Here is a 16732-nt window from a genome sequence, read left to right as displayed (position 1 = left end):
TTTTTGGGGGGAAAAAAAAATTTAATTTTTTAAAAAAAAAAAAACAAAATTTTTTTTTTTTTATGAAAAAAAAAAAATTTTCTAAAAAAAAAAAATTTTTTTTAAAAAAGGGGGGAAAAAAAAAAAAACCCAAGAAAAAAGGAAAAAATTTAAATTTTTTTTTTTAAAAAAAAATTTTTTTTTAAAAAATTTTTTTTTTAAAAAAAAAAAAAATTTTAAAAAAAAATTTTTTAAATTTTTTTTTAAAAAAAAAATTTTAAAATTCCGGGGGAAAAATTTTTTGGAAAGTAAAAAAAAATTTTTTTAAAAAAATTTTTAAAAAAAAAAGGGAAAAAAAAAACCCCCCAAAATTTTTTAAAAAAAAAACCTTTTTTAAAAAAATTTTTTTTTAAAAAAGGAAAAAAAAAGGGTTTAAAAAAAAAAAAAAACCCTTTTTTTTAAAAAAAATAAAAGAAAAAAAATTTTTTTAAAATTTTTTTAAAAAAAAAAAAAATTTTTTTTTTTTTAAAAAAAAAATTTTTTAAAAATTTTTAAAAAACCCCGGGGGGGAAAATTAAAAATTTTTTTTTTTTTGGGGGGTTTTTTTTTTTTTTTTTTTTTTTTAAAAAATTTTTTTGGAAACCCTTCCCTTTTTTCCCGGAAAAAAAAAACCAAAAATTTTTTGGGGGGTTTTTTAATTTTTTTAATTTTTTTTTTTTTTTTAAAAAAAAATTTCCTTTTTTTTTAAAAAAAAAAAGGAAAAGGAAACCTTTTGGGGGTTTTAGGGGGGGGGGGGGTTTTTTTTGAAAAAAAAAAAATTTTTTTAAAAATTTAAAAAAGGGAAAAAAAATTTAAACCCCCCTTTTTTTAAAAAAAAAAACCTTTCCCTTTAAAAAAAAAAAAAAAAAAAGGGAAAAAAGGGAATAAAAAATTTTTAAGTTTAAAAAATTTTTAAAAAAAACCCTTTTTAAAAAAAAAAAATTTTTTTAAAAAAAAAATTTTTTTTTTTGGGGGGGGGGGCCCCCCAAAAGGGGAAAAAATTTTTTTTAAAAAAAAGGAAAAGGGGAAAAAATTTTTTAAAAAAAAAAAAAAAATTTTAAAACCAATTTTAGGTTTTAAAAAAGGGGCCAAAAAAAAGGAAAAAAAAAAATTTTTAAAAAAAAAAAAAAAATTTTTTTAAAAAATTTTGGGGGTTTTTTTAAAAAAAAAAAAGGGGGGGGAAACCCCCCAAAAAAAAAAAAAAAAAAAAAAACCCCCCCTTTTTTTTGGGGGGGGGGAAAAAAAGGGGAAAAGGGGAAAATTTTTTTTTGGGAAAAAAAACCCAAAAAACCCCGGGGGGAAAAAGGGGGAAAAAATTTAAAAAAAGAAGTTGATAAAAAAAAATTTTTTTTAAAAAAGGGGCCGGGAAAAAAAAAAAAAAAATTTTTTTTTTTGGGAAAAAATTTTTTAAATTTTTAAAATTTTTTTTAAAAGGGTTTTTTTTAAAAATTTAATTTTAATTTTTTAAAAAAAAAAGTATTTTTTTTTAAATTTTAAAAATTTTTAACCCCTTTTTTTTTTTTTAAAAATTTCCCTTTTTTTTTAAAAAAAAAAATTTTAAAAAATTAAAAAAATTTTTTTTTTTAAAAATTTTAAAGAATTTTTTTTTTTTAAAAAGGGAAAAATTTTTAAAAAATTTTAATTTTAAAAAAAAAAAATTTTAAAACTTTTTTAAAATTTTAATAAATTAAAAAAAAAAAAAATTTTTTTAAAAAAAAATTTTTAAAAAAAAAAAAATTTTAAAAAAAAAAAAACCCCAAAAATTTTTTTTTAAAACAAAAAAAAACACCCAAAAAAGGTAAAAAAAATTAAAAATTTGGTTTTCAATTTTTTAAAAATTTGGGGCCCCCCAAGGGGCCCCCTTTTTAATTAAATTTTTTTGGGGGGGGGCCCCCCAAAAACCCTTTCCCCCCCAAAAAAAGGGGTTTTTTTTGGGTTTTTTCTTTAAAAGGAGGAATCCCAAAGGAAAAGGGAAAAAATTTTTTAAATTTTTTTAAAAGGGGGGAAAAAAAAAAAAATTTTGGAAAAATTTTTTTTTAAAATTTTTTTTTTTTTTAAAAAAAATTTTTTAAAAACCCCTTTTGGGGGTTTTTTTTTTAAAAAAAAATTTTTTTTTGGGAAAAAATTTTTTTAAAAAAATTTAAAAAAAACCTTTTTTTTAAAAAATTTTTAAAAAAATTTTGGAAAAAGGGGGGGTTTGGAACAGGTTTTAAAAAAAAAAGGTTTTTTTAAAAAAAAATTTTAAAAATTTTTTTTAAAATTTTGGGGAAAAAGGGAAAAAAGGGGGTTTTTTTTTAAAAAATTTTTTTTAATTTTTTAATTTTAAAAAGGTTTTTTAAAATTTTTAAAATTTTCCTTTATTGATAAATTTTTTTTGGGGGGAAAAAAAGGAATTTTTTTTTTTAAAATTTAAAAAATTTTTTGGGTTTAAAAAAAAAAAAAAAAAAATTTTTTAAACTTTTTTAAAAAAAGGGGGAAAAAAAAAATTTTTTGGAAAATTTTTTTTTTTGGGGAAAAAACCCCAAAAAAATTTTTGGAAATTTTAAAAAAATTTTTTTGGGGGAAATTTTTTTTTTTTAAAAAAATTAAAAAATTTGGGGTTTTTAAAATTTAAAAAAAGGGGAAATTTTTTTAAAAAAAAAAAAAAGGGGGGGGAAAAAAAAAAAAAAAAAAGAAAAAAAAATTTTGCGGGGGGGGAAAAAAAAAAGGGAAAAGGAAAATTTTTTTAAAAAAAAAAAAATTTTTTAAAAAAAAATTTTTTTTTTAAAAAAAAAAAAAAAAAAAAAATTTTTTTTTTTTTTTAAAAAAAAAATTTTTTTAAAATTTTAAAAAGGAAAATTTTTTAAAAAAAAAAAAAAAAAAATTTTTTTTGGGGGGAAAATTTTTTTTTTAAAAATTTAAAAAAAAATTTGAAAAAAAAATTTTAAAAAAATTTTTTCCAAAAAAAATTTTGGGGAAAAATTTTTTGGGTTTTTAAAGGGAAAAAAATTTTAAAAGGGGTTTAAGAAAAAGGGGGAAAAAAAAAAAAAAAAAAAATTTTTAAAAACCCCCAAAAAAAAGGGTTTTTTAAAAAAAAAAATTTTAAAACCCTTCTTTTTTTAAAAAAGAAAAATTAAAAAAATTTTTTAAAAACTTTTTAAAAAAAGGAAAAAAAGGGTTTTTGGGGGAAAATTTTTAAAATTTTTTTTTTTTTAAAAAATTAAAAATTTTTGGAAAATTTTTTTTTTGGGAATTTTTTTAAAAATTTTTAAAAAAAAAATTTTTTTGGGGGGGGTTTTTTTTTTTTTTAAAAAAAATTTTTTTTTTTCATTTTTTAAAAAATTTTTTTTTTTTTGAAAATAAAGGTTTTTTTTTGTTTTTTTTTTTTTTTAAATTTTTTGGAAAAAAAATTTTTTTGGGTTTTATTTGGGGGGGAAAAGGGGGGGAAAAAAAAAAAATTTTTTAAAAATTTTTTAAAAAAAAAAGGGGGTTTTTTTTTAAAATTTTTAAAAAAAAAAAATTTTTTAAATTTTAAAAAAATTTGGAAAAAAAATTTTTTAAAATTAGAAAAAAAATTTTAAATTGGGGAAAAAAAATTTTTTTTTTTGGGGGTTTAAAAAAACAAAAAGGGAAAGAGCCAAAAATTTTAAAAAAAATTTTTTTTAAAAAAAAAAATTTTTTTAAAAAATTTTTCCCCCAAGGAAAGGTTTTAAAAATTTTTTTTGGGAAAACTTTTAAAAAAATTTTAAAAAAAAAAAAAAAAAAATTTAAAAAAAAATTTAAAATTTAAAAAATTTTTTTAAAAAAAAAAAATTTTTCCTTTTTTTTTTTAAAAAAAAAAAAACCTTTTTTTAAAAAAAAAAGGCAAAAAGGGGGTTTTTTGGAAAAAAGGCCCCGGGGGGAAAAACCGGGAAAAATTTTAAAAACCGGGAAAAATTAATTTTTTCCCCCCCCAAAAAACCAATTTTTTTTAAAAAGAAAAAAGGGTTTGGGGGAAAAAGAGAAAAAAATTTAAAAAAAAGGGGAAAAGGCCAAAAAAAAAAAAAAAGAAAAAAAAAATTATTTTTTAAAAAAGGTTTAATTTTTTTTTAAAAAGGGAAAAATTTATTTTTTTTTTTAAAAAATTTTTTTTCCCTTTTTTTAAAGGTTTGTTTAAAAAAAACCCCCCCTTTTTTTGGGGAATTTAAAATTCTTTTTTTTTAAAATTTTTTTTTTTAAAAAAAAAATTAAAAAATTTTTAAATTTTTAAATGTTTTTTTTTTTTTGTTTTTTTAAAAAATTTGTTTTTAAAAATTTTGGTTTTAAAATTTTAAAAAAAAAATTTTTAAAAGGGGGGAAAAAAAATTTTTTGGGGGGTTTTTTTAAGAAATTTTAAATTTTTAAATAAAAAAAAATTTTTTAAAAAATTTTAAAAATTTTGGGGGGTTTTTAAAATTTAATTAAAAACAAAAAAAAAACAAAAAAAAAAAAAACCAATAAAAAAATTTTTAAAATTTTTAAAAAATTTTAAAAAGGGGAAAACAAAAAAAATTTTAAATTTTAAAAAAAAGGAAAAAAATTTTAAAAAAAAAAAGGGTTTTTTTAAAAAAAAGGTTAAAAATTTAAAAAAAAAAAAAGGAAAAGTTTTTTTTTTGGGGGTTTTTTTTTTAAAATTTCCCAAAACCCCATTTTCCCGGGAAATTTTTTTTTTTTTTTTAATAAATTTCTTTTTTCCCTTTTTTTTCCCCCCTTTTTTAAAAAACTTTTTTTAAAAAAATTTTTTTTTTAAAAAAAAAAAAAATTTTTTTTTGGGAACGGGAATTTTTTTAAAAAAAATTTTTAAAATTTTTAAAAAATTTTCTTTAAAAATTTTGGGGTTGGAAAAGTTTTTTTTTTTTAAAATTTTTTTTTTGTTAAAAAAATTTTTTTTTTTTAAAATTTATTTTTTTTAAAAGGGGGGGGGTTTTCCCCCGGGAGGTTTTTTTAGGGGTTTTTAAAATTTTTCCCAAAAATTTTTTTAAAAAATTTTTAAAAATTTGGTTAAATTTTTTTTTTTTGGGGGAAAGGGGGAAAAAAGAAAAAAAAAAAAAAAAAAAAAATTTTTTTTTAAAAATTTTTTTTTTTAAAAAAAAATTTTTTTTTTTTAAAAAGGGAAAGGAAAAAAATTAAAAAAAATTTTTTTAAATTTTTTTTTTTTTTTTAAATTTTCCCAAAAAAATTTTTAAATTTTTTAAAAGGGGGGGGGGTTTTTTTTAAAAAAAAAGGGGGGGGGAAAAAAAAAAATTTTTTTTTTAAAAGGGAGGAAAAAAAATTTTTTTTTAAAAAAAAAGAAAAAAAAACGGGGGGGAAAGGGGGGAAAAAAGGGAAAAAAAAAAGGGGGAAAGAAAAAAAAACCAAGTTTTAAAAGTTTTTTTAAATGTATTTTTTTAAAAATTTAAAAGGAAAAAAAAAAATTTTTTATTTTTTTTTTTAAAAAAAAAAAAAATTTTTTTTTTTAAAAAAAAAAAAAAAAGGGGGGAAAAAAAAAAATTTTTTCACCCTTTTTTTTAAAAAATTTTAAAATTTTAAAAAAGGGAAAAAAAAGGGGGAAAAAATTTTTTTTAAAAATTTTTTAAAATTTAAAAAAATTTTAAATTTTAAAAAAGGGGGAAAAAAAAAAAATTTTGAAAAAAAGGGGTTTTTTTTTAAAAAAAAAAAAATTTTTTTTCCCCCAAAAAAAAAATAAAAAAAAAAAAACCCCCCTTTTTTTAAAAACCATAAAAATTAAAAAGGGGGTTTTTAAAAAAAATTTTAAAAAAAAGGAAATAATTTGGGTTTAAAAAAATTTTTATAAAAAAATTTTTTTTTTAAAATTTTAAATGACTTGATTTTTGTGTGTAAGGGAGGAAGACAGGAAGTATATAGTTTTAAGAAGAATTTGCAAGAAAATCAGTTTGGTTTAAAATTTGATGGTTTTCAGTTAGGCAAAAAAGTGAATTTCTTGGATTTAACTTTGGAAGGTAAAGAGAATGGCAAAATTGCCACTAAAATATATTGGAAATTTGAAGATAGTTTACATTTTTTGGATGGACATATTTACCATCCTTCACATCTTATGAAATCTTTACCATATGGAGAGTTTACAAGGGTGATGAGATTGTGCAATAACACTAATGAAGTGGAGATAGAGTTAAAAAAAAACTTCTCAGTTATTTATTAGCAGAGGCTATGATGTAAAAGAAGTGGAATTGTCTTTAAAAAGAGGAAGAGAAGACAAAGTATGTACGGAGGGGGTTAGAAAGAGAAAAAGAAAAGAAGGAAGTAAATATTTAGATCGAAAACAAGATTTAAAGTGGCCAGATAAAATGTATATGGTTCTGATGTATGATTTAATAGCAGAACAAGTTAAACAGGCAATACAATTATATTGGTCTTCTTTATTTAAATATAACGACTTGTTAGAAGTATTTCCGAAAAATGTTATATTTTCCTATAAAAGAGGTAGAAACCTTAAAGATATATTGGTACATGCTAGATATTTCAGGCCTAATGTTAATTTAAAAATAGAAATGAAATCAATGGGAACTTACCAGTGTGGAAAATGCATTTCTTGCCAGTATATAAGTAAAACATTTGAGCGTATAAATGGTAAATGCTTTAAATCAAGTGGAAAGTTCTCATGTAATACAGAAGCAGTGGTGTATGCATTAAAATGTCCATGTGGACTATTCTATATAGGAGAAAGTAAATGTGCTTTCAAAGTTAGACTCCAAGAACATATAAGGGATATAAAGAACAAAAAAATAGAAAGTCCCCTTGCAATGCATTTTAAAGACCATCATAATAGTGAACCAGAAGGTTTGTTAGCAACAATTTTAGAACATATAACTGTAGATAATAATGATGAAGTGATTAAGCAAAGACTTTTATATAAAGAGACTGTTTTTATATTGAAATATGGAACAATGACACCTAGTGGTATAAACGTGGAATGTAATTGGAAAGTTTTTTTGTAAATTAATGATTAATTGTTTAATTGTTTAATTGATTGTTTTAGGATGATATAAATACTTAAGAAATGTTTTTGAAATCATTCTCCTTGAAGGCGTGAGCCGAGGCGCTAGAGAGATTATCAATAAACTAGTGTTGGATCTTTCGTTTGGTCGTTGTGTTTGGATTTTATTTTTTTATTGTTTGGTTGTTATCACACAGTCAAAGAATTTCTACAGGTACAGCCTCCTTGCTTCAGCAGAAATTGGCCAACAAAAAACTGGTCCTTTCCAGCTACTGACAGACCACAGAGGGGTAAATACAGACATCCAAGAGGCAGAGGACAACCACAAGCCCAATACAAACCTCGACAATGGGGCACTGCAACACAGAAGGGAGGAGAAGACAGGCCCCAAACTGCTAGAAGGCAAACTCAATGACTTACACCTCATCTGGCCAAGCAACACTCTCTTGGCAGCTCCCTTGGTAGGAAAACTCGCTCTTTTTACAGACAACTGGCACATTGTCACAAAGGACAAATGGGTCCTAGACATAATTTCACGAGGATACAGATTCCATTTCCACACCTTGTCAATGAAAAGAAGAATGCCAAACCTGCCACAAAATCAATGGGCAGAGGCAAAAAAACAAATTACAGCTCTCATGGACATGAGAGCCATTCAACCGGTACCTGCAAGGGAGCAAGGCCAAGGATTTTACTCAAGACTCTTTCTAGTCCCCAGAAAGGACAATGCCTGGAGACCAATTCTGGACCTTTCAATTCTAAACACCTTCTTACAAGTACCCAAATTCAAGATTCTAACACTACAGCAGCTTCTTCCCATGCTGGGCAAGAAAGCATGGCTAGTAACGTTGGACCTCAAGGAGGCATACCTGCATGTCCCTATCAGACAAAGTTGCAGAAGATACCTCCATTTCATTGCAGGTTCAACCCATTACCAATTCTCTGCACTGCTCTTTGGCTTATCTACTGTGCCCAGGGTCTTCACAAAATGCCTGGCACCAGTAATTGCATACTGCAGACTAAGAGGAATTCAAATATACCCATACCTGGCGACTGCCTCATCCAAGCAGAAAGCAAGGACATCCTCTTACAACATCTGGCTTTTGTAAAACATCTAAGTTGCCTGGGGTACACAGTAAACAAAAAGAAATCAAATCTAGTACCCTCACAAAATATGATATTCCTTGGTGCCAGCTTGAATACAACGGCCCAGAAGGCTTATCTGATGCCAGACAAACAACTACAACTGACTCAATATTTCAAAACAATGGCAACAAAGACCCAACTCCGTGAAAGAAAAATTCTGCAGGCCTTGGGCTTCATGGCATCTTGCATCCTACTAATACCATTTGCAAAGCTGCATATGAGGAAATTACAGTGGTACCTAAAAAATGTATGGTCTCAACACAGCCACAGCTTGGACACAATAATATCTCTCATTCCCTGCCTACAACAGGAGTTTCTATGGTGGTCACAGGCATGTCACCTCAGCAAAGGTCAGCCTTTCACCTTGCCCCCAGCCAGGCAAACTATGACAACAGATGCATCGGACTACATCTGGGGTCACACATGGCAGGACAGTGCGTTCAAGGCATATGGACTGCAGATCAAAGGAATCTGCACATCAATCAAAAAAAGATGCTAGCTGTACAGAATGCTCTGACAGCCTTCAAACACCTCTTACATCCAGGACAACTTACAATAAGGACGGACAACACCACAGTAATGTGGTACATAAACAAACAAGGCAGCACACACTCCTACCCTCTATGCAGGCAAGCAATGACCTTGTGGAACACAGCACTGGCTTACCAAGTTCAGTTACAAGCTCAGTTCCTGCCAGGAAAAAAGAATACATTGGCAGACGACCTCAGCAGAAACATCATGGATCCCCACGAGTGGAAACTGGATCCACAAGTATTTACAATGATAACTCAAAAATGGGGCCTTCCAGACATAGACCTGTTTGTCAGCCCCCAGAACTATCAGCTGACAAAATTTTGTACAAGGACACTTCACCATCAAGCTTGGAAAGTGGACGCACTCTCATTCAGTTGAAAAAACCTGACAGTATATGCCTTCCCTCCATTGCCTGTCCTCACAAAGGTGCTTCTGAAAGTCAGAAAGGAGAGACCACGACTGATACTCATAGCCCCAGACTGGCCACGCCAGCACTGGTATCCACTATTAAGGAACATGGCCCAGGGCCCACCTTGGATTTTACCACAAATTGCCCATTTGCTCACACAACAAAACAATCAGATTCTATACAGCCACCTCAAAACCTTAAATCTGGCTGCATGGCAAATCACCTAACCATCCAGCCAGCTCCTCTTTCCCAAGCAGTTATGGATGTTATTCTGGAAGCTAGGAAGCCCAGCACCAGAAAGGGACAAATGGAAAAGGTTTTGCGCCTGGAACCAAGCTAAAGGCCAAAATATGCTTCAGCCTCACATGCCTCAAATTCTACAGTATTTAACAGAGATGTTGCACAAAGGACTTTCTTTTTCTTCCATTAAAATCCACGCATCAGCTATTTCAGCTCATTACAACACGGATCCACCCTTATTTTCACATCCACTACTAAGGCAGTTCCACAGAGGGGCAAAAAACATTAGGCTCCCCAGGAGAGCACCTACACCAACATGGGACCTCAATTTTTGTCTGGAAAAACTCACACCACCTCCCTTTGAACCAGCTTTCTCTGCAGATCTACAGTTTATATCATGGAAGACTGCTCTGCTGCTAGCAATAGCTTCAGCCAGAAGAGTCTCAGAACTGCAGGCACGAATGGCAGTAGAACCTTTCCTCATTTTCCATCAAGACAGAGTCTCTCTATGAACTAATCCTTCCTTCATGCCCAAGGTGGTTTCCAGTGTGGCTTTAAATCAAACCATTCACTTACCCACCTTCTTCCCAAATCCACAGAACAAAGGAGAAAGACTCCTGCATTCCTTGGACATTCACAGACAACTTCATTACTACTTAGATAAAACTAAGATTTTCGGAAAATCTGACCAGCTCCTTTGTATCCTATGCTACAGCTTCACAAGGGAAGGCTATATCGAAACAAACCATTTCCAAATGGATAGGACATTGCATTCGTTTTTGCTACACCCATCATGGAAAACCAGTTCCTGCTACCATTAGGCCCTATTCTACCAGGGCAACAGCTACATCTACAGCCTTCTTCAGGGGGGTTCCAACCAAGGAGATTTTGGAAGCTGCAACTTGGAGTTCTGTACCACACCTTTACCAAACACTATCACTTACCACTTTACTCTAAGACTAGGGCTGGCTTCGCCACTGCAGTTCTGTAGGGCCTTCTACCCTCCTCTAACCCTCTATGATTCCACCACCCATACTTAGCTTTGGGATTCTACCCATGTGTGATGACTGCAGCAGGGTAACATGATGAACATAGTACAGTTTTGTACCTACCATAAATGTAGATGTTCGATTGTTCACCCTGCTGCAGTCCAGGTTACCCTCCCTCCTTCCCCTCTGATCCAACTGGCTAAATCTCCACAATACCTTCCTGATGTATTTGCTTATAGCTGGAGGGATTTTGTGTTTGTGCTAAAATTTCTTAAAATTGGTACTAATTACTGACCTCCTTTTTGGGGGCACCTGACATCTGGGGCAAAAAAAACTGAAGAAAATGGCGTCGGATGCATTATTTATACCCCTGGCGCACTGACGTCAGGGAAGAAGTGACAGTAACTGATGCCGGACCAAGACTTTGGAATTCTGGCCGACTGCGGGACTGCCTGATGGCAGGATAACCCAAGTGTGATGACTGCAGCAAGGTGAACACTCGAACATCTACATTTATGGTAGGTACAAAACTGTACTTTTCAGGTAGTACCTCCAGTTAGCGGGACTTGGGAGCAAAGGTTTCTTTAGGGGGTGTTTTGTTTTTGAGCTCTTTACCATTGTTGATGGAGAGTTTGTTGGCTGGAGGGAGCCGTTATGGTCTTTTCGCGGGTTGCGAGTTCTGTGGGGGAATGAGGTCATTACCGGGCATGTGCGAGTAGCATTGACAATTTAAAAAAAAAAACTTGATGAAAGCAGTAAATATAGAACTGTTTGTGTGTTTCTCTTCAATAAATTTATCCATGACCTAATCATGAGAAAATAACTACCATCTGTTTTATGAGGGAGTGATGTATTGAACATCTCTTCCTTCTATGTCCTGCCAGAAGGCTACAGAAAGCTAAAGACAGAAAACTAAGGTTTGCTAGAACACTATAAGAAACTTTCTCCAAACTTGTCCCTCTTGAAGTAGAAATAAATTCAATGTAACATGAGATATGGGAACAGAAATAAACATGGAATTAAACATAGTGAGCATCTTTCTGTCAACAACTTGCTGTTTGCAGTGAAACAAATTTCAGCCTTAGATGAGAACATACTTCTGAACTACCTTAGACTTTGCCTCATACATTATTTCCTCATAAAAGCTGAAGTTTTCTGACAAATCACAGAGGATAATGAGAGCCAGCTTAGTTTCAGACTTCATGTCCTTCAGAAAATTCATGCTAATGCAAAAACAATTATTCTAGCAGTTTTCTAAGTATATAAGAAACTGAAAGGTACTGTCCTCAGTGAGATTGTGTTGCTGCGGTTGTAGTCTAACTGAGGTGGACTGCTTCTTTGGGGCCAGTCGGTGGTGCCATGTTCTAGGTGTTTTCCTCGGATGGGACTGATTGTGGCTGTGGGAGGGCTGCGATGGTTGTGGCATGGTCTCTCGGTCTGGTGGCTGGTTTTTGTTATACAGATGTTCTGGAGGGGGGGTCTAGATTTTGCCTCGTGTATTCCTCAGGGGTTGGTTGTTTTCAGATATTGCTGGTGTAGTCAGAAGATGGACAAATCTCTGCATAATGAAATGCAATTGAGTCGGACCCAGGTCAAAAAAAAAAGTACGTTACCACTACCCATCGCGCCAACACCTTTCTAAGCTGGTGAGGGTGTCAGGTAAAGGCTGTCCCTATTTTGTGCCTTTGTCTCTTCATTTGGTCGGGCATTCTCCATGTTTTCCAGATTTCTTGCAGCACAAGGTTTGTGGGAATGATTTGCTGTTGGTCGATAGAGAGCAATGCAAGGGTTAAACAAGACTTGGCTGTGTCATGGCCATTATTACCTGCATTTGTGGAGTAGGAGCTATCTAGTTTTGTAGTAAGTTATGTACTTGGGTGAGGCTGGCATAGTCAACTGTTAAGTTTTGAGTGCATTGGCTTACAGTGGGGCTTTGCTGGTTGAAAGCTATGGTGCTTGCATGTTCTGATTGCTTTCTTATTAAAGCAAGGGTCTTTCTTGCATGTTTTAACATTTTTCCTCAGTGAGCGATTATTTCTCACTAGTCATTTATGGGTAGTAGTATTAGGATTATGTCATTGGTTAAGGTTGGAATCGGCTGATTGCGGTCTTATAACTAGGTATTTAATGTTTACTCTGGTTCAGGATTATTTTCATAGGTGTTTCTGCCTTACTATCATCTGAGATTTTTTGTCAGTATTAATCTGGGAAGATGCAGCCCCCTTATGGAGTTAAATAGATGGTGAGGGAGGGGCTGCTCTTGAAATGATGACCAATTAACTCTGGTTTCATGGAGGTGGAGTAAGGGTGACCTGGATCACATCACTTTTGTCGGAAGCAAAGGATGTATAGTTTGTATGGTTTCACCCTGGCTTGGGAACAGATGGGTCAATACAGCATCAAAGGAGGCTAATATTGATGGGCTGTTAGTTAAGGTTAGCAATCTGCTTTTTTAGTTGGCAAGAGCAATATTTGAAATTGTTAGTTGGGGTCTTTTTCCCATTGTTACTTATGGCTTTGTCTAGAATGCTTGCTATAGGAGGTTAAAAGCTATGGGCATACTGGTTGATGCATTACTCTGTTAAAGTGGTAACTCCACTAATTGTTTAGGATAAATAATTCCCTAGTTCTTCGGCTTTTGCCTCAGTCACTTATGGGTTGTATGCATATGGAGTTAATTATTTAGAGTTTATGGGTAGTGTCAGAGTTTCTGCTAAGGTACTACAGGAGTCATGCCTGGGGAATAATTCTGGGAGTGGTGTGCGGTCCGTATATCAGCAGTTTCATGGGCTGGAGAGCAGTGGTGTGAATAGTGGGGCTTTGTCGTACCATTTAGCTGTACAGGATTTTCATTGAATGTCCAGATTTTGCTTCATATTTTGTTTGTTTCTTCATAGAGTAGGTGGTTGGCAATTAGTGGCAAAGTATTAAGACTGAAATGAGGAAAGGACAGACATTTGGGTTTCTTAAGTTACACCATCAGGGGATACCTTGATCCCTCTTTAGTTATGGCTTGTGAACACTTATTGCTCTAAGAGGTTAAGAAGCAGGGGTTTTGTCCATATCACTTGGGCTATGAAGTTCTTACGTATGTGTGTTTTAGAGCTTTTCCTTGTATCATTGCCTGCAAGCTAAAGGGGGGACAAATGGGCAGAACGTGGTACATATACTGATGGCATATTATGGCATATTAACAGCCTCGACTGGATAAATTAAGAAAGCTATATATTCAAAAAAAAAGGGGTGGGATTGGAAAAGAGTAGAAGGTTAGTGTGCCTCATTTGAAGATGGAAGGGTAAGAGCTAAGCAGATGGTTTTACAATATAAGTTAGCTTGGCTTATACAGGGTGCTAATGGATATGGTCTGAAATCGCAAGGTTACCTGGGTTGTGGATATCGATAGGTCTCTTCATGTGTGGGGTGTAGTTTTAACATACTCGACTGACTGAGAGTTTACTTTTCTCCTTTTCTTTGTAGATGATGGTGTGCCAAGTACCAGTTGCGGTGACACACAGTGAATTTGCAGATGGTGGAAGCAGTGGTGAGTGAGGAGTTTATACATGGGGAGCACAAGTGAGCAACAGTTACTGATGGAAATTGCTGAAGTGCAGAAGGCATCATGTGGTGACTTGAAAATGGGATTTGAAAGGTGATGTTTTGATAGGATAAATGTTCTTGCCACTGGATGGGACACAAGGAGGGTCCAAGTAATCTCCTTAGTAAGGTATGTTAGAGCTCTGTGTTTAATTAGCGAGAGCAGATTATTGCATTGGTATAGGTGGCAAATAAGGCTGAGGTAGGGAGGGGGGCCAAAGGGAAAACTTTTGGGGATGTTTTATGGGGAGTGTGGGGATACCATAGGATGAGTAGAGTCATGACATTCATTGGAGCCCAGGAACTTACTAGGCTACAACCCTATGGCTCTTGCAAGCCAGTGAAGTTCAATCCTTGCTTTCTTGGAACTTTGGGGTGGTTGAATTCACTCATCCAGTTGTTTGCACCGTATGTGGGGGAAGGGCCAATGAGGTGTTGGACAGGATGCTGGAATTTGTTCCTAACAGGTGGTATCTTTGGGGTGACAGATTTGTCCCTTGAATAGGTAGTGTTAATGTTACATGCCAGGTTAAGGTTTTACAGAACAGCACAAGGATCATTTCACTTGGAGTTTGGTTGAATTTGGTAGATAGGGTTTTAGGAAGCATGGTAGGTAGTTGGCTGTATTGGATTAGTTTTAGAAACTGGGTGAGTTGTTACAGGGGAGTTAGAAGGTTGGGCAAACAGGGGTCAAGAATGGTTTGGTAACGAGTGAATTGGGGGTATAGCTGGGCATGTAGAGTACTTCATTGCTGAGCATAGGCGAGTTTTCAGGAACTAGGTCAAGGGGTGTTGGTTTTCTGCCATCTAAGGCTAGGACATTAAAGTTTTGGAGTTAGACTATTACCTACAGTAATTGAGTTGTGGCACATCCAGAACTGGGTAGTCGGTGGGCTAAGGTGATATGGTACAGTTGACAGGGTCCTGGGTGTGAGACTTGATACTAGTTGTTTTGATTGGGTGTTAGTTTGAGTTTATGGGATTATAGTTTGTGGTTTTGTTGTAGTTATAAGTTGTCAATCTGTTCAGGTTGAGCCATGATTTCAGCTTTGAAGGAAGCAGGCTAAAAGGGTATGTATTCTCTTGGTGTGGATGTTCCGGTGGTAAAGTGGGGTCACGGTAATCCTGCTTTATTAAGTTTCATTAGGGTGTGTTTCAGTCATAGTATGGTAAGGTGGATTTATGATAGGATTTTAAGGGGCTTTACAGATGATGGGTACACCAAATGATGTTTGGATTGACCCTTCCCTTTAGGGGAAGAAGTGGGTTGAACAATTTTGGGTAGAAGGGAGGGAGGGGGGAACAGCCTGGTCAGGCTGGTTAGCGGAGAAGAGAGATAGGCTTGCCCTCTTCTCTTCCCCCTCTGGTGTCTGAATGTTCATTTCAAGGATCTGGAGAAAGGAAAATGAGCATCTGGAGGAAGCTTGCTGAATAGGTAAGCAAGCTGAGGTAAGGATGCTGCTTATTTGGTGGAAGGTAATTCAGTGAATGGTGTATGAAGTGAGATGGGATGCTGCTTCATAAGTAAAGTAAGTGAGCAGAGGTATGGACCCTGCTTGTTGGGCAGGGTGAGTAGATGCGCTGCCCTGATTAACATTACAAGGATGTTATGCTGTGTTTAGAATCAATTATATTATGAATAGTTGTAATTAATGAATTTGGTGAATAAAGCTATGTTATGGAAATTTATTAAAGGTCGTCAAATGTCATTTGGTGTGATGTGTTTATTGAAGGGGACCAGGACAACAGCAATTAAGGAAATACACATCACAGAACTAGAATTAAAGGTAGTACTTAGCAACACAGCAATCAAAAATTCTGAATGCTTGAGAAATCCTTTGCCAGATGCACCAAAGGTATAATGTCAGTATTTGACAACTGGATTGTTATGGTGCAAACAGGAGAGTATTTACTACTTAGAGTAAGTGTAAGAAAAGTTGTGAAATTATGAAATACAGATGAAGTTACAACCTTTGTTTTTTTTTGTTTGTTTGTTTTTTGCCACTATATGTGTTCCACAGATGTAGGATTCCGTATGCATTTGGACTCTACCCCCTTCTTTGAACAATACTTGGTTGGTGCTGTCTACTGTGTTGTTGTCTTTTCCTTGCAGTCATGTGTAGCATTGCAGGTTATATAATCTGATTTACCTGAAGAAGTGTACCAACTTCATTCATTGACAGTTTCTCAGGTAATAAATGACACACAACTTTAAAGGTCCCTCTAGGAGTGGTATATCCTAGACCTTACTGTGTTACATAGAGTACATGTATTGACTGTAGTCTCTGAGTCTTTGACCAGCTTCTGTGTTATCAGTGAATTGTGTTTTTTTTTAAGAGCAACCATTATCAAAGTACAAAGACTCACACCTGAAAAGGAAACAAAAATATTACTGAAACTACTCAGTTAACAGAACATAAGTAATAAATTAAATATTGGATCATGGTTGTTGAGAATGCCTAATTAATTATTTCTTGTGGGTCACTGTGTGTGTGTGTGTGTGTGTGTGTGTGTGTGTGTGTGTGTGTGTGTGTGTGTGTGTGTGTGTGTGTGTGTCTGTGTGTGTGAGTGTGAGTGTGTGACATTGGAGATACAGTGACCACATCTGCAACAACTGTACCTAATAATAATATATATATATATATATATATATATATCTATATATATATATATATATACGGCTTAATATCAAAATCTTAGACCTGCAACTTGTGACTGTTCATATTTCTGGCCTGAAATGTCGGAAATCAAATCTACGAACATAATCATGACCCAACAAGGTATTTCAGTAAAGTCAACATCTCAGGAATGTCAACTTTACTGGAAATGCTAAACTTCCGGTCATGAGCA

The 16732-nt window shown here is 32.2% G+C and overlaps 1 protein-coding gene across 1 annotated transcript in view; it reads left to right on the top strand.

Annotated features, from left to right (window-relative positions):
- The window catches only part of PRSS56 (serine protease 56), a 2212799-nt gene that overhangs the window by 1195960 nt on the left and 1000107 nt on the right, over positions 1 to 16732 (top strand). The window lies entirely within an intron of this gene.

This window comes from Protopterus annectens, chromosome 4.part1 (assembly GCF_019279795.1).
Source record: "Protopterus annectens isolate FY-2018-M chromosome 4.part1, PAN1.0, whole genome shotgun sequence".
Classification (NCBI taxonomy): Eukaryota; Metazoa; Chordata; order Ceratodontiformes; family Protopteridae; genus Protopterus; species Protopterus annectens.
Note: the sequence above shows the minus strand (reverse complement) of the source record. Positions and strands in the feature narration are given on the sequence as shown.